Raw genomic sequence first — 21973 nt, forward strand, 5'->3', positions numbered from 1 at the left:
AACTGAGTCTTTCTTTGGTATTTAAAAGGTGGATATTCCTTCTATGTTTACGTGATTCATAGATAATCATAGAGGAAAATCCATGTTTTCAGTATCAAATGCTGCTTTGGGAATATTTCTGGAGGAGACGGTAGGGCGAGGCCCTCCCCGGCGGCCCCGGGGCCTGGGCAGGTGAGATCGCGGTGGGCTGCCCATCGCGTGGTAGTTTGGGGCAAACGCCTGAGGATCGTACGTGCCTAGAAGCCACTTCTCACCAGGAGGCCAACTTGGTGAGGTTATCGTGTGGCGGGGGTCTGTCGTCCGATTTCTGCGTGGAAGCTCGTCCACCTTACGTGACTTTCATTTTTGGTGACTCAAACGCAGGTTCACGCTCTCCTGGACAGAATCCTTCTTTGGTATTTAAAAGGTAGATTCTCCTTCTATGAGTACATTATTTATGATTAATCATAGAGGAAAATCCACGTTTTCAGTATCAAATGCTGCTGGGAAATCGCCGCCGATGTGAAGTTCGCCGTCAAAGAAGAGACGGTGTGGCCACCCCTGCCGGGTGCAGGAGCCCACCGCAACGTAGCCCCGCGCGCCGCGTGCAACGCGCCCTCGGCACAGAGCACCTGGTTTCCAGGCTGCGCGGTGCTTTACTGACCCTGAACGCATTTCGCTGTCTGTGTGTTTACCATGTTTATGACGCGCTTTCCGGAATCAGTCTCCTCCACAGGCACTTTAGAGAGCGTACCTGGGTGGGCTGTGGGTTTCGGGACAAGGGGCACCGGTGGGGGCACCGGCGGGTGTGGGCGGCATGGGTGCTCGGGTCACCCACGGGCGCATACTCCCCACGCCCCGTGTGCCGCCCGCCCGCCCACCTGCTGACCCCGCGCATCCGATCTGTTTATCTTAGGCTCACTTCTGGAGCTGGTGCCAACTGTGTCACAGCGCCAGTGGCCTTGCTGCTAGTGCTGTCGTTTGCTACTTGAAGAGAGGTTATCCTTCGTGTGTTTGTATGATTGTAATGAATATGCAAGGACAAGCTCTCTCCGAGGAGCAAACCCCGCCTGGGAAGGCTGCTTGGAGACCAGGCTGACTTCGGGGACCCAGCAGAGGGCCAGGACTGCTGCAGGGTACGCAGGTGCATGGTTGGCCACTGGGCATGTGCCTCTCTCCTGCTCCTTGTGACCTGGCGCTCCCGCCCTCCCCATCCCGTGCGTCTTTCAGAGGACTTTCTGGAAGAGATGATGACTCTGGGAGATGATGCGCTGGTTTTCCTTTCAAGGCCACCGTTCTGTTCAGAAAGCGGTGCTTCCCTGGGTGGGCCCGCTTCGTGGGATGATGAAGCATCCTCGCCGCTGGTCTGGCAGGAGCTTTCCAGACATGATTCCGAGCGCTGGGAGGGGACCTCCTGGTCTGTTCACCTCCCAGATACATGAAAGGATGCTCGAGAGCAATGTCAGTGTCTAATTGAGATTTGGGTCATTGGTCCACCCGGCCTCCACACCCAGCCCATCATCCATGGGCTGACTTCTGGGTCTTCACGTCCACTTGAGGGAAGGGGATAGGCTGGTGCTAGTCCAGAGGGAGGGAACAGGGTGACCCCAGAGCACCCAGTGTCTGCATGGGACTTGCTGCTGGGACCATCAAGCGCCAGTGCTCTCTTTGTCCATAGGCACCCTCTCGGCATCATTGCTGGGTGTGATGGAAGGACCCAGGACCCCTGATGTCATTATCTGTTTAATTAGCACTGGCCCACGAGGATTTCATTTTCCTCTGATGAATCTTGCACTAGATAAGTGCTTTGAGTGGCAGTGTGGGTGGCTTTGTGGACACAATGCCAAGTTCAGGAGAAGGGGTGCTTGTCTTAGCCCTGTTACACCATTTGCGAATGGGCGGTCCATCGTGGAATGTGTTGGTTTTCTTTTTTTTTTTGCTTTCTCCCCCTCTAATGATGCATGCTATTGTGTCTGCTACCCGCAAGCAGCCAATGTGTTATCAGGTGGACTTCCTGGAGGCAGTGGTTTGGGGCGGGGCAGCAAGCTTTCCCCAGGGCGGTTTTGCATGCCCTGTGGGAACGTCACCCTTCGTCCATCCATTTTATGTCGGGTCCTGTAGGATTGCCTGTCTGTAGGGAGACAGTCCTGTCTTGGAGAGATGCTGGAAGTACAGCCCATCTCAGGGCTGGGTCACAGCACGCAGGAGGCAGGGTTATCACCGGCCCCTCCCCCTGGTCTCAGGCCCCGCAGGAGGAGACCACCCCGGAAGACACAGTGTGGTCCTCACTGGAGCTGCTCTTTGGTACTTGAAGAGAGGATACCCTTTGTATGTTCACTTTATTAATGGCGAATATACAGGGGGAGACTCTTATTTGCGTATCAAACTCTGACCGGGAAGGCGCTCGGACCCAGCTCCATCTTCAGGACAGAGATGTCAGCCAGATGTCAGCCCTTCCAGGTATGGCCCGGCTTCCCTAGGCCCAGGCGTGGGCTTCGGCTGTGATGCTGACCCTGGGATCCTCCTCTGGGGGACGCCCCAGAGGCTGTGCTATGCTGGCGGGGGTGGGGTGGGGGGGAGAGGGGCCTTTTGCACACGCCGCCTCTTGTCTGCACCGAGTTTAATGGTGGTTTGCTTTTTTAAAGATGAGTTATGCATGGACCTGCCCTTTGTCAGTACCGAGTCATACCCAGGAGAGTCCCGGTACAATGTCAAGCTCAGGAGAGCTCAGGAGACAGACCTTGATACCAGACCCTTCCAAGGGTAACGCGTGCGTGACGGTCGACCCCAGAGCTCCAGCTTTCTTTAGGACGGTCTCACGCCTGATGGACCAGCCTCCACTCGTCCATCCTGGAGGGCTTCCAGGAGGTGGCATCAGCTTTGGGAGAGAGGCTGAGATTTGCTCGTCAATGCTCTTCAGTGTTCAGATGGATGTTCTCCTGCTCACGGTCCCTGAGATGAATCTGTAAGAGCTGTTTCTTTTTGTGATTTGTGGTTCGTGTCCTGCCCTGGAGACAGTGTCCTCTACAGGACTTGCCGGGCTCTGGGGAAGAGCCATGGGAGCCGTCCCCCTGCGCCAGGTACGTGAACCCGGGCAAGTCAGAGGGACGTGGTTCTGTCTCGGTGTTTGCCTTCCGGTTCTCTAACGGCCTGCAATTTCGTTCACCCCCAGGGCTGTGGCCAGGAGAAGAGAGCCCCGGTTCTGTTTGCAGAGACATTTCTTGGGCCGTGTGGCCGTTGACTTTGCCCTGGTTGCCGTGGGGGTCAGCTGGCCCTGGGACCAGCCTCGGGAAGGAGCCCTGTGGCAGCCGCCATCAGGAGCAAATGTCTTCTCAGAAAGGTGAGCACCTCGCCTGGGGGATGAGTCAGGTCCCCGCTGACCTCTAGCTTTCACTTCCCACTCCTTCTGCGGGGCCGTCTCGGGGGAGAGGCCACCATGGGCAGCTGGTTGTGGGTGTGTGTTCTCCGTTACTCTGTAGTATGTGGGGGTTGACCCCTTTTCCATAGAAACCATCCTAGCATGGCTTCCTAGGCATGATGCCAACCTCCAGGAGGGCAGTGGGGAGGGGCCTGGTTCTGGGAATGACCTCGATGTCTATGCCTCACAGTGGGAGGTATGTTGGGGTGGTGACCACAGGGCCTTTGCTTTCTCTACGATGTAAATATGCCCGGTCCCCTTGCCCTCAGTGCCCAGTGTGTTATCAGGAGGACTTCCTGGAGGAGGTGCTCATGCTCATTCCACCCCCGGTGTCATTTTGCAGAAATCGAGAGGCTGAGCTCTGTGCGTGCACTCAAAGGCTGTGGGGTTAATCTCCTTCTCAGGAACAAGTCCTGGGTTGGAGCGATTCCTGGACATGATGCCGATTGCAGTGAAGGGGCACTGGCGTCTCTGCCCCTCCCTGGGCTCCGTGGGATGGGGAGCTGACCAACGGGCACACACCTGGCAGGAGGTGTTTGCCCTCGGGTCTGCCGATCTGCATCTCCCACCCCTCCCTAGGACGGATCCCAGGAGACGAGGCCAGGCCTGTGAACCGTAGCGATGGACCTGCCCAATGCTATTGTTTGGTACTTAAAGCGAGGTTGCCCTTTGTATATTCGGTTTATTGACATAGAATATACAAGGGCAAGCTCTCTGTGAGTATCAAACCTTGTCTGGGAGTCTTCTTGGACCCAATCACACTCACCGAGGGATGCGGTATGTGTGTGCATGACTGTGCGTGTCCATTTGCCGTGTGGCAAATCGCTACGGGTCGCCACTTTTCGGAGACGTCTTTGCCGGCGCGCAGCCGACACTAGGGAAGGAGCGTCACCTCTCCCCATGTTGCGTGGGTGGGTCGGAAGGCATGCGCTGTGCGTGTGGTCCGGGTCCTGAGACGGCCAGGTCGGTGTCGGCGTGGGGCGGTGTCTGTCGTCACTGTTGTGGTTTGGTACATGAGCCTGCACGCTTCCGCTTGGTGTGTGTGCCCTGGTCCACTAACCCGCAGCGTCTAATTCATCCCCAGGACTGCGCCTTGAAGACGTACCAAGTCCTCCCAAGGCAGTGGCTTTCTTTTCCGTGCTAACCTTTGGTACTTGGAGAGTGGTTATCCCTGTCCTGTTCGTTTTACTCATGTCGAATCGTACAGGGTCATCCACTTTTTCAGTATCAAGAGCGCAGACCGTAGAGTCCGATTTCCTGTGTTTGGATCCCGCCTCTGACACTTACTAACCATGCAACATTGGGCAAGATTTCATCGCGCTGTGCCTGCTGCCTCGCCTGTCCAGCGGGGATCGTGGGGCTGCTGGGGGCTGATGGAGTTAAGGCTTGTACGCGGCTTAGGGTAGAGCCTGGCACTTGGCACTTCATAAGTAGTAGCCGTGATGCTTACGGGTGCCACGAACCCGGTGGTGGTGGTGGTATCACATTCCTTCCTTGGCGTTTTGGAGCAATGTCGAGATGTGGACCTCAGACCCGCCCTCAGGTATGTGACTGGATTGTCCAGAGCAGAGCTGCTGGGCCCTTCTCGGTGGCACTCAGAAACGAGGCCGAATGCGGTGGGGTCGGCAGGGCAAGCGAGAGCGTCCGCTCCGTGTGAGAGGGTCAACCCTTGGGTTCTTGACCTGCGCCGCCATCCACCCTCTGAAGGGCCCTTGGGCGTGGATGCCAAGCAGTGCGAAGAGCGTGTTCGGGGAGCTCGTCTCCCCGGTGCTCAAAGAGAGGCTGTCCAAGGTGCATGTGGTGCGCGCGTGTGTGGGTGTGTGTGCGGTATCCTCCTGCGTGTGTGTGTGCGCGCGTGTGCGTGAGCGCCTGGGTTTGCTAAATTTCAGTCACTTGCCCAACCCTGAGCCAAAGACCTGGAGGTGCTGGTGTTCCTGTCCGTGCTGTTTCATACTTGAGGAGAAATTATCCTTGGTGTGTTCGCTGTGTTTGTGAGGAATCATACAAGGACAATTTCTTTTTGAGTATCAAATCCTGCCTCAGCAGACTTCCTGGATGCCATGGCACGTTCCAGAAGGGGGCTGCGTGTGGCACCCCTCCCCAAGGCTCCTGCCGGGCTGGGGGACGGACGAGCGAGCACGCGCTTGGCTTGTGGCGGGGGCCCTGGCGGCGGGGCGCAGCTTGGCCAGGACCCGGTGGGCTCCTCGGTGCTGCCGCTGACTTGCGTTGGTCATGGGCAGGTGTCAGGCGGGGCATGGCTTTCGAGGCTCGTCGGTCCTGCTTCTTGGACGTGAAGCCAGCCTTAGGGACAGGTCATTGGTCAGCCCCCCCCCCGCCCCGCTCCCCACCACCACCTGAGGATGTGACTGGTCCCCAAGCATGTGCCTGGCTACCCTCAGTGTGTGAAGCTGACCTGCTAAACCCTTATTATCCGGTCCACCCGGGAAGAACGTTCTGGAAGAGACACCGACTTTGGAGAAGATGCCAAGCTCTTCTGGATGGTGCAGTTCTTTGGTGCTTAAAGAATGGTTGTCCGTAGTATGGTCTCTATATTCATGGTGATTAATATCGGACAACCATTGTTTTAGTATCCAACTTTGCTTCAAAAGTCCTCTCAAGCACGCTGCTGACTTCGGCAGGAGGACAGCCGCCGCGGAGCATGCCTGTTCTGAAGATGTAGAGTAACTAATTCAGTAGCCTTGGGATGCAAGCCATCGGTGTGATGTCCTTGAACTAATACCGGCTTTGGGGTGGAGTTAGCAGTTTGGGTGTTGGGGGCCACGTGGAAGATGCTGATAATTATTCAACTGTCTTTTTTGTCTTCTGTGTGCTTAAATATCAGCCCTCGGTGAGATGCTGGTTCCAGGCATCTCTCGAGGCACCTGGGGGGTGGACTGGGGGCACCAGGGTCCCGCGTCCCCTGGTCTTGAGTATATCTCCAAAGCCTGGGATAGTGCCCGGGGGAGGCGCAAACATTCAACACGGTATGTTTCCCGCCGCCCCTGCCGCTCGGTGTGCCCGAGCAGCCGTCCACTGAAAGTTCTGTGTATTCTTGGCGGACGTGGTGTGGGCACACGCCTTCTTTTGGACTCACTCTACCTAGACTCTAGACTAGAGTCTGGTCTGTCTAGACTAGACCCTAGACTCGCTGATGAAACACAGACTTTGAGAATAAGACATTGTGGTCAGCGGCACCTCTGGGGTGTGTGTGCGCCCGCGTGTGTAGTGTGTGTGTGCGTACCCGTGTGCGTGTGAACTACTGGCTAGAACAGCGTTCCTCAAACTATAAAATGCTTCTAAGATTTTCATCACCTAGGGATCTTGTTAAAAGGCAGATTCTGATTTAGGGACCAAGATTCTGCATTTTTAGCAAGTTCCCAAGTGATGCTAGCGCTGCTGGTCGGTGGACAACACTTGGAACCGTTTGGGGCTGGATATGACGTGCCTTATTTGTGCTGTGTGTGCCCCGGCCCCCTGCCCTCCACATGCCATCGATCATGAGAGAACTTCCCAGAATCCACACGCTACTCCTGGGTTCGTGAACGACGCTTATCTGTGATGAGCTCACCGTGTGCATCGATGTCAGGAGATTGCTCTTCTTTGGAGCCAGATCATGCCTCAAAGGGCTCCCCAGGCGCAAGGCCGCTCCAGGGAGAGGCTGCTGGTGTCAGCCTGGTGCAGGACCCGTCAGGTGCTAGGTCAGCAGCGTTATTGATGGCTTAGACCTTCTAATTCTGCAATCCTTCGTTTCCAGTCAGTCCGGAGGAGATGTTCCTGGGACCGAGGCCGCCTTGCGGTAGAGACCTTGTCTTGGGGAATCCGTGACGCTCCGTCTTATCCGAAGAGGTAGCTATGCCACACATTCATCTCCTGGTCACTTCTTGGCATCAAATCCCATCTGCCAGGAATCCCCGGAGGAAGCTTTCTTGTTGCTTTGTTTCCCATACAACCTGCTTTGGGGGTCTCTTTGAGCATGCTTTGAACTTCGGGGTGGTGTCAGGGCCAAGCGTAGGCCTGGGACCCAAGCACGGGAGCGGACGGTTGATGCCGGCACCTGTGCTTTCTTCACAGGGTGCGAACGCCTGGCTCCCTGGCTTTGGGGATTCAGCCCATCCCAAGAATGTTCCAGAGGCAAAGACACCGGTGGGGAAGAGGCCATGGTTTTCGTATCAGAGCTATTCAGGGATATTTGAGGAGAGGTTATCCGTGTTCTGTTCGCTTCATTCGCCATGAATAATACATGGTTAACCTCTTTTTGAATATCAAACTCTGCCTCGGAGGGCCGCCCGCACAAGAGACGTGAGAGTGTGTGCCTGGTGTGTGATGCGAGCCGGGGCCCGTCCTGAGCTCCGTGAGGCATGCTTCCTGGAAGGGAGGCGGCGGCGGGAAGAGCCCGGGTGGCTTTGCAGTGTTTTTGCAGTGAGCTTGCTGTGGTTTTTGATTTGTACAAAGTCGGCCCCGTGTCAATGCCGACCCGCCTTGGAGTGAGGGGAGTGACGCAGGGTCAGCTGCAGAGCTGGGGCCTCCGTGTCCACATCCCTGCAGGGCTGGGCGGCGAATGCCTGACTGGCGAGCCGACCCCCGGGGCCGGAGCTCTGCCCGGCCCTGAACCCCCCGACGCAGCCCTTTGCAGGGTGGCTGTGCTGCCCCCTGGATACACTGTGGTTTCCACCACACTCCCCACCGGGGATACTCAAGGTGAAGTTACTTCTTTCAAGACTTGTCTGAGGGCAATCTGTGTCAAGGGCCAGACCCCACCCCGGATGGCTCCCTGAATCCCTGCCACCATCTCTCCAGGTACGTGAAAGGTTGGTTGTCTTCTGCTCTACCTACGTATGTCTCAGTGAAGCCACAGGCCCCACTGTCCACTTCCTTTCCAGGTGGGCTCCCACGAGGGACCCTCGTGCCGCTGCCAGGTGCTTGAAGAGCCTGGCTCTCAGCTGCGTTCCCGCCCTGTGCTCACAATGAAGACTGCACACAGCCGATGCCTCTTTTCCTCCACGGCTCTGCCCCGGGCAGCTCCCTGCACACGGCGTCCGATTCGGGAGCACAACAGCGATCTCAGGAACTCCCTCTGTTATGAGGGAGGCAGGCTGGCCCAGACCCCAAATTTGGTGGAGGGTCCCCTGAGCCCCAGGATCTTGCCTATACCGAGAGTGACACCCTGGTGCTGCTGCAAAGCCCTCCTGCCCCCCATCCTTTTGTGATGACCAGCGTGGTCAGGTCTGTCGATGGAAGGGATTCAGGATGGATGCGTGGTGTTGGGGACGCCAGTCTCACAGTAAGAAAACTGTCCACCTCCACCTAAGGTACGTGAATGCACAGTTGACCCCGGGGTGTGCATTTTTTAGGTGAGCATGTTCCCTGCTCCACTAACCCAGAGAATTCATTCTACCCTCAGAATGAGAAGGAGAAGCCCCCAGAGTGAAGCAGGCTTTGGAGATGGGACACCAAGGTTCTTATCAGCGAGGGGCCGCCGGGGCGCCCTTTGGTGGATATCGCACGGTTGACCTCATGCTGGTATCACGGAAGAATGTGTGGAGGTGCCCACCTGCAGGGAGGGGATCTGTGTCAGCCCCATCACACCATCCATGGGTGGAGTCAGCATGTGAGAGTCCACAGGCTCCCGGGCCACAGCCCGTCTATACGGGACTTCCAGGGGCCAGGCCATTTGAGCGCTCAGCTCCATCCCACCTGTCATGATGACAGAGTTCTGGTGTGGGGAGTACTGTATCACGGCTTACAGGACGTGGTCCTTCAGCTCTCGTATCCCATCCTGCCCAGGAGGCCCTCCTGGGAGAGGTCATGGTTGGCAGTGCCAATGCAAGGTCTAGACAGAGCTGATTTGACCCTCAGCATCCAGCCCACCTGCAGGAGGAGGCGGGGCTGTGGGGGCTCCTACTCGGCCACACCTGTACAGGGCTGACATGGCGGGGTCGCTCTTCAATGCTTTTCCATTATAAACACAATACAGTATTTCATCTTTCCCGGATATAATTCCAACTTTACGGAGGAGTGACCTCCCCGGATACTTGAAAGAATGGCCCGCTGTAGAGCCTGTGCGTTAATTAGGATTAAGCCACAGTTGTGCTCGCTTCGGCAGCATATATACTAAAATAGGATTAAGCCACAGTCCCCCTCCCTATAGCACTGAGCCCTCGATGCTCAGCCTCTGGGGGGGCGGGGGTGGAGTGGTATTGGGTTGATTGTTGGGGCTTCGCTGTGTTTGTGGCTAATCACATCGGAGCTGCTGTTTTTCAGGACAAACTCCCACCTGGAAATGTGTCCCGACAGGACTCCAGCGTGAGGGCAGGGCGTTGTCCATGATAGGGGAATGGATGGTTGATCAGAGAACATACATTTTATCAATGATGTATGTCAACTGATCCACAGTCCCTACCTATCCAGTGACTTCTCGGGACAGACTCCGGGAGAAGAGGTGGTGGTTTCCTTATCCATGCTAGTGCCCGGCCCTTGAAAAGACCTTCTCTTTGCTGGGTTGGCTCTCTTTATGCTGAGTCATATGAGGGAAGGTTTGTGTTTTTAAGTATTGATCTTGCCTGGGAAGAGCTGTTGGTCCCAGCCCCTTCCTGGGGGACAGGAATGCATGGCTGGCCAGAGAGCTTGGGCTTTATTTACAAAATGTAGCACCCAATTCTCCTAACCCTCAGTCCCCAATTCGTCCTTAGGAGGACTAGCTGGAGGCCAGGCCGACTCTGGTGAAGACACGGTTCAGCTGCGTTAGCCTTCGGTACTTGAAGAGTGGTTATCCCTGCTGTGTTCGCTGTATTTATGACGAATCATACAGGGACATCCAGTTTTTCAGTATCAAATACTGCTCTGGAGGGCCTCCCAGACAGCATTCCACCGGCAGGGAGGAGGTCTTGGCTTCCATACCCACCCAAGGTATGTACACAGGCGGTGGAGCACGGTGCACAGGCTTCTTTGACGTTGCCCGTCACTTGTCACACCCATGCCCAGAATCTACTCTATGCAGACAGTGGCTGCCTAGGAGGGCTGTGATCTTCTGGAAGGGATATTGGTATCTGTACCAACCGTCATGGGAGGTTGACCAGTGAGAATCCCACTCCCACCAAACACCTGCTGCCTATTCCATGAGAACCCAGTCCTCTCTGTAAGATAAATCCCTGGAGACCACGCCAGCATGAGGACATGGTACTGATGCTGGCTGATACCTACTGGGTCATCTTTATTGCATTTGCTCCAGGGCAGACACTTTCTGCACCTCAAATCTTGCCCAGAAAGGCTTTCCAGAAGCAGTGTCAACTTCACAGGGAGACATGTCGCCCTCATGTCTTTCCAGTGTGTGTAGAGAGAGAGTTGAGCAGAGTCTGCTCTTTGTTTCTGATGGTCTCACTTGCTTTCCTCCCCTGCGAGACCCAGCCCATTTCTATGACTGCCTTGGGGAAGGGTAATCTGCTTTGGCAGATTCTCAATAGGACTTTCTCTTTTCATTATCAGATTCTCTTGTTACTGGCATAACCACACGGTCTGTGAATTGAGCAACCAATGAGGAATGCATTCTAGATGATTCTAGACCTTAGGTCTTTCCTCTGAACGGGGGGTAGAGCAGGGAACAAGAGAAAGTCCTTGCTCGTTATAGCCTGATGGGAGAGATGGACAATAAGAAGCCAGCTATGAGATATAATTACATCCACTATTGAGTTTTATGGAGAAAAAGAAAGTAGGGTAAGGTCTCAGAGAGAAATAGAAGTGGGATGGATGATTCTGGTAATCACGGGGGTCTGGAAAGTTCTTTCTGGGGAGGGGAGAGTAGGAACTAACTGGGGGGTGGGTCAGATGGCGATCTGGGATTAGAGCGTTGCAGAAGGAGGGCATGGTGTATGGAAAGCCCTCTGGCATCTTTGAGAAAAAGGAAGAAGGCCAGTGGGATTGGGCGGAGCTATGGAGGAGTGGCTGGAGCTGAGGTGGGGCAGGTTGGGATTTTGTTCTGAGTGATGTGGAGGCTGTGAGAGGGAGAGATAAGTTCTATGTTGAAGAGATTACTCTGACCCTGAGAAGATGGAACCTGGTCCTACTGGTCCAAGGTTGTTTGGGAAAAGGTGGGCGAGTGACGTTTTGATGGTGTCCTTCTTGCATTTGCTTTCTTGGGTGCTTTTCCGGGGTGATGGGTAATGGAGCCGGGTGGGTAGAGGGCAGGTGGGAAGGGAATGGAGGGGTCTCCTGGGAATGGTGGAAGAGCTTGGTAAGCCTCCCTCAGATTGTCCTGAGGGTGCCTTGGGTCCCAGGCTGGCCAGACTCTCCAGGAGCACCCTACAGTGGCCATGGAGATCTCTCTGGAACTCCCCCAGTTTGGTGGACCCCCCAAGTCATGAAGGAGCTTGGCTAGTGCCTCCACGTGCTTGGTGGATAATCGAGTGTGCTCTGTTGAGAAGTCCAAGGCCTCCGTTCAGATACCCTTGGGTCCGTACATGCGTGGAGAGCCCCGACCCGTGGCGAGTTTGCACATCGAAGCACAAGCGGCCCGCCCCCTCTTCTCGTTTCTAAACCCTGCCCCTGAGGACTCAGGAACACAAATTCAACTCCAGGGAGGGGGGGGCTGTATCAGCACCCCTCCCAGGGAGGTGAGTGGATGGCCCCCCCAACCTCCAGTGTGTTCTCAGGCCCCGCGTCAACCGTGTCACTAACGCTCTGTGTCCTTTCTGCCCACAGGATGGCGGTTGGAGGCCACGCCCCTCAAAGAAGAGGAAGGGGACCTCTTGTCTGTCTTGTCTCTGCCTTTCTGTGGTACTTGAAGAGAAGTTGTTCGTGGTGGATTCGCTTTACTTATGACGAATCATTCACGGACAACACTTTTTTCAGTACCAAATGCTACCTCTAAGGACCTCCTGGACACAACGGCAACATCAGGGAAGATGCGTTCGTGTTGTCAACCATGTGGAGAAGACAAGGATGGAGGGTTGGCCAGGGACACCGTGCTTGACCTAGCTGTAAGTCATCTGGCCCACTAACCTGAGCGTCCGATCCACCTGTAGGGGGCCTTCCCCTGGGCCATGCTAACTCTGGGGAAATGGCTGTGCTTCTGTCACCAGCGTCACCTTACAAGACTTGGAAGAGAGGCTTCCTGGGCCTCAGGCCAACTTCTAGAAGAGATGCTGGTGTGAGCATTGTCCAGGGTGTGTGACTGGTTGACCAGAGGGGCAAGCACTCTGTTCACCCTGTGGGCCACCTAGTCACCAACCCTCAGCACCCACCCCGCCCGCCCAGGAAGACTTCTTGGAGGTCCTGCCAACTTGGGGCAAGCAGCAATGGACTTGTGGCGGCAGCTGCTCGGTGGACCTGGACAGCCGTGGTCGGGAGGGTGTGTTCACTTAAAATGTGGTGACTCCTTGGTAGCCCCCTCGTCGCTGTCACCATGCAGCCTCCCTGAAGCGCTCCTGGGACGTGACGCTGCCTTCGGATGAGGGATGTGACGCGAGCGGGCCGGCTCCTCTCCAAGGTACGTACCAGTTCACGGAGCGTGTGTTTTCTCTAGTAGGTGAGGCACCTGCCCTCCTAACCCCCAGCATCCCATCCTGTCTCTGCACAGGAGGACCCCGTGGAGGCGAGGCCTGCCTTGGGGAGCGGCCCCAATGCTCCAGTCAGTGCTGCTGCCCTCAGCAGCCGAGGGGGCACCACGACGCGCTGCTTGCTGACGGCCGTCGAATGGTGCCCCCTCTTGCAGGAAGACTAACGGGGCCCACCCCGCCTTAGGGTAAGTGCGTCTCGGGTGAGCATGCAATTAAAATGGTAGTATGTCACTCGGCCCACTACCCAATGTTGTCCCGCCCATCCCCTACAGGGCCCGGGAGACGGCAGCCGCCTTCGCGGGAGAGGCGATGGATTCGCGCCAGCCTTCACTTATGGTACTTGAAGAGAGGCTGGCCGTGATGAATTCGATTCATCAAAGCGAGTCATACACGGCTCTCCTCTCTTTTAGTGTCAAATTCTGCCTCGGAAGGCGTCCCGAGCCAGTGCTGTCCCCAAGGTAGGTGCCTGGATGGCTGAGTCCACAGCAGGCGCTTTCCTGAGGACGCATGCTACTGACGCACTAACCCCAATGACCAGGCTGACGCTGTGACCCTAGGGCCACTTCCTGGAGCACTACCACCTCCAGGATAAGGTAGAGAGGTTGTTGGGATGCCCTAACTTTTTAAGATATTAACATTGCCATGCACACAGCGAGCTCCTTGTACTGTCAGGTCCAAGGTCGGAGGGGCATCGAGAAGCATCTTTTAATAGTCAGCTCTTGGGATGTAGGAGAAAACAGGAAAGGGCCCCTGTGACCCCTGGTTTACTAACCTGCAGCAGCCTCACACCCTCCGGGGAACCCCCCATGGGGTGATTCCAGGCTTATTAAGGAGGCAGTGGCTAATCTGTTTTCGCAAACGTGTGGCCTTTCGAGCGCTCTTTGCTTCATTTATAATGACTCACACGTGGCTGACTTCTCAGCATCGTCGAGTGTTGCTTGCATGGCCAGCCTGGTACAGGAAGTGGCAACTAATCCCGGGTTAGTGAACCAGGGGTTGACCGGAGTGCATGGGTTTGACTTGGGGTTTGAGCCATCTGGTCCCGTCATCCTCAGTGTCCCGTCCACCCCGAGAGGCCACCCCCATCCAAGCTGCCCAGACCACGCGGAAGCAGGGACGCCGCGAGCAGCGGCACCTCATGGTGCTCGGAGGGAGGTTGTCCGTGGTGAGTTCGCATTATTTAATGATGCCCAATACACGGTCGATCTCTTTTCGGTACCACCTCTCGTCAGGCGTCTTCTTGGAGCTGATGCCAACCAGGGTCCCCTGCCAATGTTCTTGAACCTGCAACGGGCCCCGGGAACGAGTGGCTAGATGCGTCCCTAGTGCTTCTTATCCTCGTTCAGTCCGTTCATGGGGGGCCTTGACAATTTGGGGCAAAAAGCATGTGATCTAGGACCCTAAGTGACTGAGGGAGTAGTGGTATTCATGATGCTTCTGGACTGGGTTTTTTTGTGTTTTAAGGAAAAACAGCCAGTTGCCTTCTCTTTTAGTGTTAAATCTTGTCTTAGAAGGAGGACTCCTTAGATATGCCGGCAAAGTCAGGGAAGGGCATTGGTCTCAACAGTTTTTCTGGGCTAAGCGAAGGGGCGATTCACTATATCTGTTGACCTGGAAACTGTACCGAATGTGAGGACAGAGGGCAGTTCTGTTTTCAATTTCTTGGTTTTCTTTCCAAAAAGAATAATTATCTTACCATATTGCTGTATTGATGAAAATGACACATGCTTATAATAAGAATTCAAGCAATGTGGAAAAATGTAAATAAAAAAGGGGAGAAAATTGCCCAATTCTCTGTGCACCCAGAAATAACTGTCAGCACTGCAGAAATTTCAAATACCTGTCTGAGCAAATACGCAAATAGAAAGGTAAATAGACAAAGAGAAAAAAATATTTTATAAATATGAGATTGCACAGTTACCTGATCTTTTTATTAAAAAATGTTAACTCTAATTTTCTTGAATTTAATATAAAAAATATGCTGAAGAAAATTGAAAGAATTGTTAAAGGTCTTGCACTCTACTACAAGAAGTATTCATTCCTCAAAGATCCCTCTAAAATTAAGGAAAATTTTAACGTGTAAAACATTAACTGGTTGGGATCGTTAAATGTTTTTACTTGTTTCAACTTCACTTCTAGTTCTGAAATATAGGGAAACCAGCATTCGTACATTTTGATCCACCTCCTGCTTTTTACAATTTAACTTTCCCATTATAGATATTTGCATTTTGTTCTGTGACCACAATTCTTGCAGGTGCTTAATCATAGTTTTATATTCAAATGGATTCATTACTGACCACCAGTTGTTCTGTTTTGTTGTTCCTCAAACGAAACCTTCTCTATTCTTGAGTTTTTAATTTTATTTCATCTCTCAGTGGAATGGATTTTATCACTGTTTCTTCAAGAATGGCTCATCGACGCTACTGCTCAGTCCTTGCACATTTGAGAAGCTCTGTCTCTTGCTGTTGGACACAAGGGACAGCTTAGCTAGGTATAAGATTCTCAGCCTACTTCTTTTTTTTCCTTAGAACTTGGTAGATACTGCTCCACTGCCTGATACATTTACTATTTTACTAGGTCTTTTGATGGGGCTTCTCCGTGTAACTCTTGCTTAGCTGGACTGTATTGTGTGGTGGATCTTCATGTAGGTGGCCAGAAAGACTTTGGTGGGCTATATTATGTGAGGTCTTTCACCTCTGTCTAACCATCACTCCCCTTACCTTTACTCATCCACCTGGTTTTTCAGATGTTCTATGTGGCCCTGTGATCTTTCCCTCTTTTTAATCACCTTTGTTACTTTAGAGATACTTACTATTAATTTCTTTCAACTCAAGGGGTACAAGTCCTTCTTTTTGTGTCTGGTGACTCCCGACAGTGCTTTTCTTGGGTTTTTGTAGCTTTTTTGTAGGATACCTATCATCAGTGGGGAGTAAAGTGTTTCTGTTTCATTCTCTTTGCAAAAGAGCAAAAGAGCTGTGACATCATGGCCTTCTGTTTGGTTCCATCTGGCACCCAAGACTTTCACCAGTTGGGACCAGTTTTCCCACCCAGTTGTTGGCTTAAAGACTCCCACACCTTATGGCTGTTATACATCCTCATTGCATCTTTATCCTGGACCTTTGCTGCTCCCAGGAGAGCTCATCCCATCCACAGCCCAGATATAATCAAACTTTGTCATTTCTCTGGGACCATAACACATTCTAGCTCCTCTTTCCATTCCAGATCTCCACACTTGTTGGCTACAACGTCACATCTCCTCTTCTGCTTGGACATGATGACTGCGGGCTCTCTGAGTCTCCAGAGCAATGTCCCTTAGGTCTCTTCATTGGCAGGTTGCAAACTCATTGCCCTGAATTGGATTCTCTCTTCACTGGCAGCGGATCATTTCCCTAGCTTTCATTCCTTTTAGCTGTGCATTTATTTACCAGTTGATTTCAGCTGTGGCTATGTTGTAGTCCTATTTCTCTGCCTTTGTGAAGGAGAGGGTTCTCTAGCTCAGTACCAGGATCCTACTCAGTCACTAGTTCTCTTTATCAACTTTTCTGAATCATGTTGTGCCTTCTTTTTTTTTTATTTTTTATTTTATTTTTTATGTTGTGCCTTCTTGATTCATAAAGCTCCTTTGTTTCAAGGAGGTCTTCCTCTATTATTTCTCCCCCCCCCCTATTATTTCTATGAGTGTTTTTCTCTTCTATGTGTTGGTCTTTTCTGGGGGTTTCTTGGGGGAGGGAAAAAAAATCTGTGATCTGGCCCCATGCTGCCATCTTTTCTGGAAGTCTCTTTTGCTATCATTTGCTCTCTGTACTTGCCTATTTAAAATGAATCCTACCTGGATGCCCCCTTCTCAGTATCATCTTCCACCTTGGCAGGATGCCTCATCGCAGTGCCAACTTCTGGGATGGACATGGAGTCGGTACCATCTTCTAGGTATGTGAATTTACTTTTAACAATGGAGGATTTATATTTTGGTCATATGTCAACTGGCCTATTAACTCTAAGTGTGTAATTTATCTTCAGGAAGACTTGTTGGAAGTTGAGGCCACCTTTGGAGATGAGGCCATAATTCTGAAGTGAGTGTCACACTGTGCATGCTATGATAATGTTTGCATCCCATGCGGTCAGTTTTTTTTTTTTTTTTTTTTAATGATCAGTATTGCAATGAATGAACTTCAGCTTTGGAGGGCTTGCTGGACACAAGACTATGTGAAGGAAGGATCCCTGATGTCAGTTGTATGCTGATGTGAATGGGGAAGGGTCCCTTGCTGTGATCAGAATAGTGACTTCTTATGTGCTTCACCTTTCCTCATTCAGATCCCCTGGAAGTGCTTCTGAGACACTGTGCCAAGCACCATGAAGGTGCTGGCATCAGGGCTACTTCAGTGTCTAGGATGGCACAATGGAACATGGCAGTGCGCTTCCTGCGTGACTCTCGGTCTGCTAACCCTCAGTGTTCACTCTGTCCTCAGGGGGACTTCCTGGAGGAGGCTAACTTTGGAGAAGAGGAATTAGCAACTGGTTGATGCTAACCTGCGGAACTGGAAGTTAGATTGTGTTCCCTTCACTTCGTTTATGGGACTCATACGTGATCCATCGATTTTTCAGTTCCAAAGCCTGCTGTGGAGCGCTGCTTGGGGCGGAACCCCGCTTCAGGGTGAGACCTCAGTGTCCATTCCTCTCCAGGGTCAGTGACAGGAAGGGTGGTGGTTGGTTTTGGACCATGGGTCAGAGCTGACTGCAGAGCAGGTGCCATCCTGACCTCTGTGTGATCCCTCTGTAGCTAGATCTGTGGAGGCAGTGCCATCTTGGGGAAAATGGGGCTTTTCTTACCAAAGGTTCTTTCTTTTTTTTTAACAAAAGATCTTCCTTATTTATTCATGAGAGACCCACAGAGACACAGGCAGAGGGAGAAGCAGGCTCCTTGTAGGGAGCCTGCTGCAGAACTTGATCCCAGGACCCTGGGGTCATGACCCAAGCCAGAGGCAGACGGTCAACCACTGAGTCACCCAGGGTGCCCCCTACCAAAGTTTCTTGGCAGCCCTTCCGTGATGTCCTTGCTTTATCTTTTGACCAATCATACATGGTTGACCTTTTTTTTTTAAGTATCAGATGTAGCCTTTGAACACCCTGGGGTGATGCCGACTTCAGGAACTAGAGTTGGCATCCACACAGTTGACTGGATGGTCTTGAGCATGTGCACGTCTCCCCGTGTGTGTGCCACCCGTGTCCACACCACCTCCAGGGTTACCACCAGTTTCCTTGAAGGAGCAGTAATCTCATCGTAGAGTCTCTGCATGTTTGACAGGAAGTCATCCCTGCGCTGTCTCTTCCTCTCCAGCCTGTCCCTCCCTGCATGACTTCCTGGGAGGGACACTAATTTCAAGTAAGGGGCAGTGGGTCCACGCCCACCGGTGGTGCCCAGCTGAGTGGGCCAGGCCTGCAGAGCATGCGTCCTCCTCACGCTGGAGCGGCCAGCATCCTCACTCTGGACCCCTTCCGTCCTTAGGCCTGCTGTCTGGGACGTGCCGGACGCCAGGACCCGAGTCAGGTACTTGAATGGAGGTTGTCCATGGTGTGTTCATTTTATTTATGATGAGTATTACATGGCCAATCTCCTTTCAGTACTAAATTCTTCTTGGGAAAACTGCACAAGGGCACGTTTCATCCGGTGTCTGTCCACGGTAAGGAAATGGACCATTTACCCCATGATGAGTGACACATGTCGCCCAGCCCAGCCCAGAATTTCCAGGAACGATGCTGGCTTTTTAGGGGAGACAATGGTCTTCTGGTCGTCATTACCCCTCCTTTCTTGGAGACTGACTAGTGACGAAAGCATATTTGGTAGCCTCTGTCCTGTTGGAGCCTTTGCGCCATTCCAGCTCCAACAAGGCACACACTTTACAATGTGTGCGTGCAATGTGTTACTACCCCCTCGAGTGTCCTAGTCCTCAGGGAAGCAAAGCCCACCCTGGGGAGGTGCGGCTGGGGGTGGGGGTTTCTTGGGGAGTAAGCATCGAGGTATTTGAAGACAGGTTTCCATGGCGTGATTTGTTGATTCCTGGTGGAGGATAAGACTCCTTCAGAGCATTTATGATTACCTTGTGTTTACTCGCTTTGTGATCTTGGGCAAGTTGCTCAGGCGATCACCAGTGTGCCTCAGTTTACTCATCTGTAAAACGAGGACAACACCTACTCGTAGAGTAGGTATAAAAACTCAATATATACGTAAGGTGTTTAGACATCGCTGGACACGTAGTGAAGTTAATAAGAACCGGCTCTTGGGGTGACCGTTATTCTGCTGCTGCTGCTGCTGTATCGTAGGTCTTCCTTTATCCTCTTGCCCACCAGAGTGCAAGCTCCCCGAGGGCAGAAGTTTTGTCTGTTTGGCCTACTGCTGTGCCCCTCATTGCACACGGCAGATGTGATGTTGAATGAATGGGTAGTGGCTGGTTGACACATTCTCTTTACTAAGTGCCTCTCTGAGGCCCTCCTGGCAGGAAGAGGGAATGAAGGACAGTGGCAAGCCTCGGCTTCCCCGACGACGTGGCCTGCTTGCCCTCGCCGCGCCGCCCACCCCCAGCCAGGAGGACTCACCGGTCTTCAGGTCAGGGACCCCGCCCGCTCGGAGGCAGAAGGGTCCCGCCTTGGCCACAGCACTTCTGGATGATAAGTGACAGCTCCTTTCTCTGTGTTAAATCCCCGTGCAGGCACTTCCCAGAGGAGACGCCAGCCTTGGGAGGGGACCTTGGTGTCTGCACCTCTTGAGGGTAAGTGGCCAGACGCCGCCTCAAACATGGGGCTGACTTGTGATACGTGTGCTCAGGGCCTCACCCACCAACCCCGCTCCCAGCCAAGGCCAGGTCAGGTGGTCAGCCGGTGTCATTCGAGCTGGTGCATGATACCCTCCCTCTAAGACGTGTCCTGATCAGGCGGGGGAGGCTCCCCAGATGTAGTGCCAGCCTGTCCAGAGAGCGGGGGCCAGGGGGGATGCACAGCTAGAGCCTGCAGGCAGTGCTGCCCCGGTGAAGAGGCGTCTTGCTGGTGCTCTTGCCCCTGCTGACCTTTGACCCTTGAGCAGAGGTTGCCCTTGGTGAATTCGCTTTATTTATGTTGAATCACACAAAGGCAACTTTTGTTTGAGTATCAAATCCTGCCTGTGATGGCTTCCGGGGCCCAGTGGCAAGGTCGAGGGCTGCACCTGTCCCTGAGCAAGCACGGACGGTGTGAGGGGGCGGGCGCTGTGGGGGATGCTCCCCTTCCCAGTGGGTGAGGCTTGAGCTTGGTCGGAGAACACAGGCTCCGTGCACAGCGTGGGTCCCCTGGGAGGATGGGGTCAGGGCTGAATCTGCTCCAGAGCGTACCTGGGCCCCTCTTCACGTCCCCATTTGGACCACTGATCCCAAACTCAGTCTGCGGGCCCCACTTCCCCCTGGGAGGAGTTTTGCCCCTGCGGGTTAGTGAAGAGTTGGCTACTCCTTGTCTCTCTCTCTCTCTCTCTCTCTCTCTCTGTCTCGCCATCCCCCTGGCCCGCTAGCATTCTCAGTTTTCTCCTGGGTTAGGAGACGAATAGGAGCTGTCAGTACTCCATCCCATTTGTATTAAATAATAGTGATAAAAGTAATCAACACAAAATAACACTAAACACAACTGAAAAGGCACAGCGTAAGACATGCTCAATTGTCTACAAATTGGCAGAAGAATCCAATTTTCTCAACAACGTTTCGGCTGCCACATCCGACCCGGGGACATGGAACTCTGTAGACGTGGCGGCCGCGCGAGGAGACAGACGGTGGCGCGCCCCGACACAGCCATAGTTGATGCAGACAAAGGCTCACTGAGGAATCAGAGCCCCATTCAAATTTTTAAATGGAAAAGAATTGATCCTAATGAAAATGATTTGGGGGAAAACAGCAAAGGGAAATAAAAGAAATGAAAACAGCCCAACAGCATAGCCAGGAAGGCTAAACAGGGAATTTGATTAGTTTAATGGAATTCACTGTGAAAAACACGATTTGTATGAAAATCAGTGTTGGCACAGTTCTCATTAAGGTGGTTCAGTCCGCATGGGCAGAGTGCAGTCAGCGGGGTCTGTAGGAACGCGGGGCCCAGGCGCAGCGTCCTTTATGCCTCTGACCTTTTCTTTCTGTCCCAGAGAGCTTCCTGAGCAGGCTTGCTGACGTCAGGGGTGTCACGCTGGTAATGGGGGTGCATGTTGTCACCAGCGTGTGTGCCCTCTTGGTTTCCCTCTGTCCCCCTGTGGAGCTCTGGGGGACATGCTGACTCCCAAAGTGAGGCAGGAGTTCCTTGGTTAGTGGGGACAGTGGTCATCAGTACTGTTGTTGAACCACAGGAAGGCTGGGACTTCCTCAGGTGTACTCCTTCCTAGGATCCCAGTGTGGGCACGTCCCAAAGCCCCATGCTAGCCCCACAGACCAGCTGGATGCCGCTTGGTCACAGAAGCTGGCCTTGCCTGGGAGGTGGTCCTGGAAGGGGTGTTTCTAGGATCAAAACCATTGGCTGGGGCGTGAACGGGGGTTGTCCTTGGTTGGCATGATTTGTTTATGACCAACACTGTATGGCGGATCTCTTTCCAGATGGATCCCCACCTTGGAAGATTCGCAGAAGCCCCACCATCCTCAGGAGGTGGCCAGCAGCTGGAGCCCTCCCCAGGGTAGGTGCATGGGCGCAGCCCCAGGACATGCTCTGAATGTGTTGATGATGTATGTCATCTGGTCCACTAGCCATTGCTGCCAGCCCGTTCTCACGAGCGCGTCCAGGAGGCGATGTCAACTCTGGGAAAGCATCTCTGAACTGCAGGTCAGTATCCGTGGACAGGGAAGCTTCCATGATACGTTTTCTTTCTTTAGGACAGACCTTGGGTGGCTGGTTTCTTGCTGCAGTTGAGGCAAGACCCTGATGTCATCAGGGAAAGGATTCTGCTGTGGGTCCCACCCCAAAGTTCGCAAAATGGGTGGTGGGCGCAGAATCCAGACTCTGCTTGTAGCAGATGTCATCAGCTCCCTGTCCC

The sequence above is a fragment of the Vulpes vulpes genome, chromosome 6 (genome assembly GCF_048418805.1).
Source record: "Vulpes vulpes isolate BD-2025 chromosome 6, VulVul3, whole genome shotgun sequence".
NCBI lineage: Eukaryota > Metazoa > Chordata > Mammalia > Carnivora > Canidae > Vulpes > Vulpes vulpes.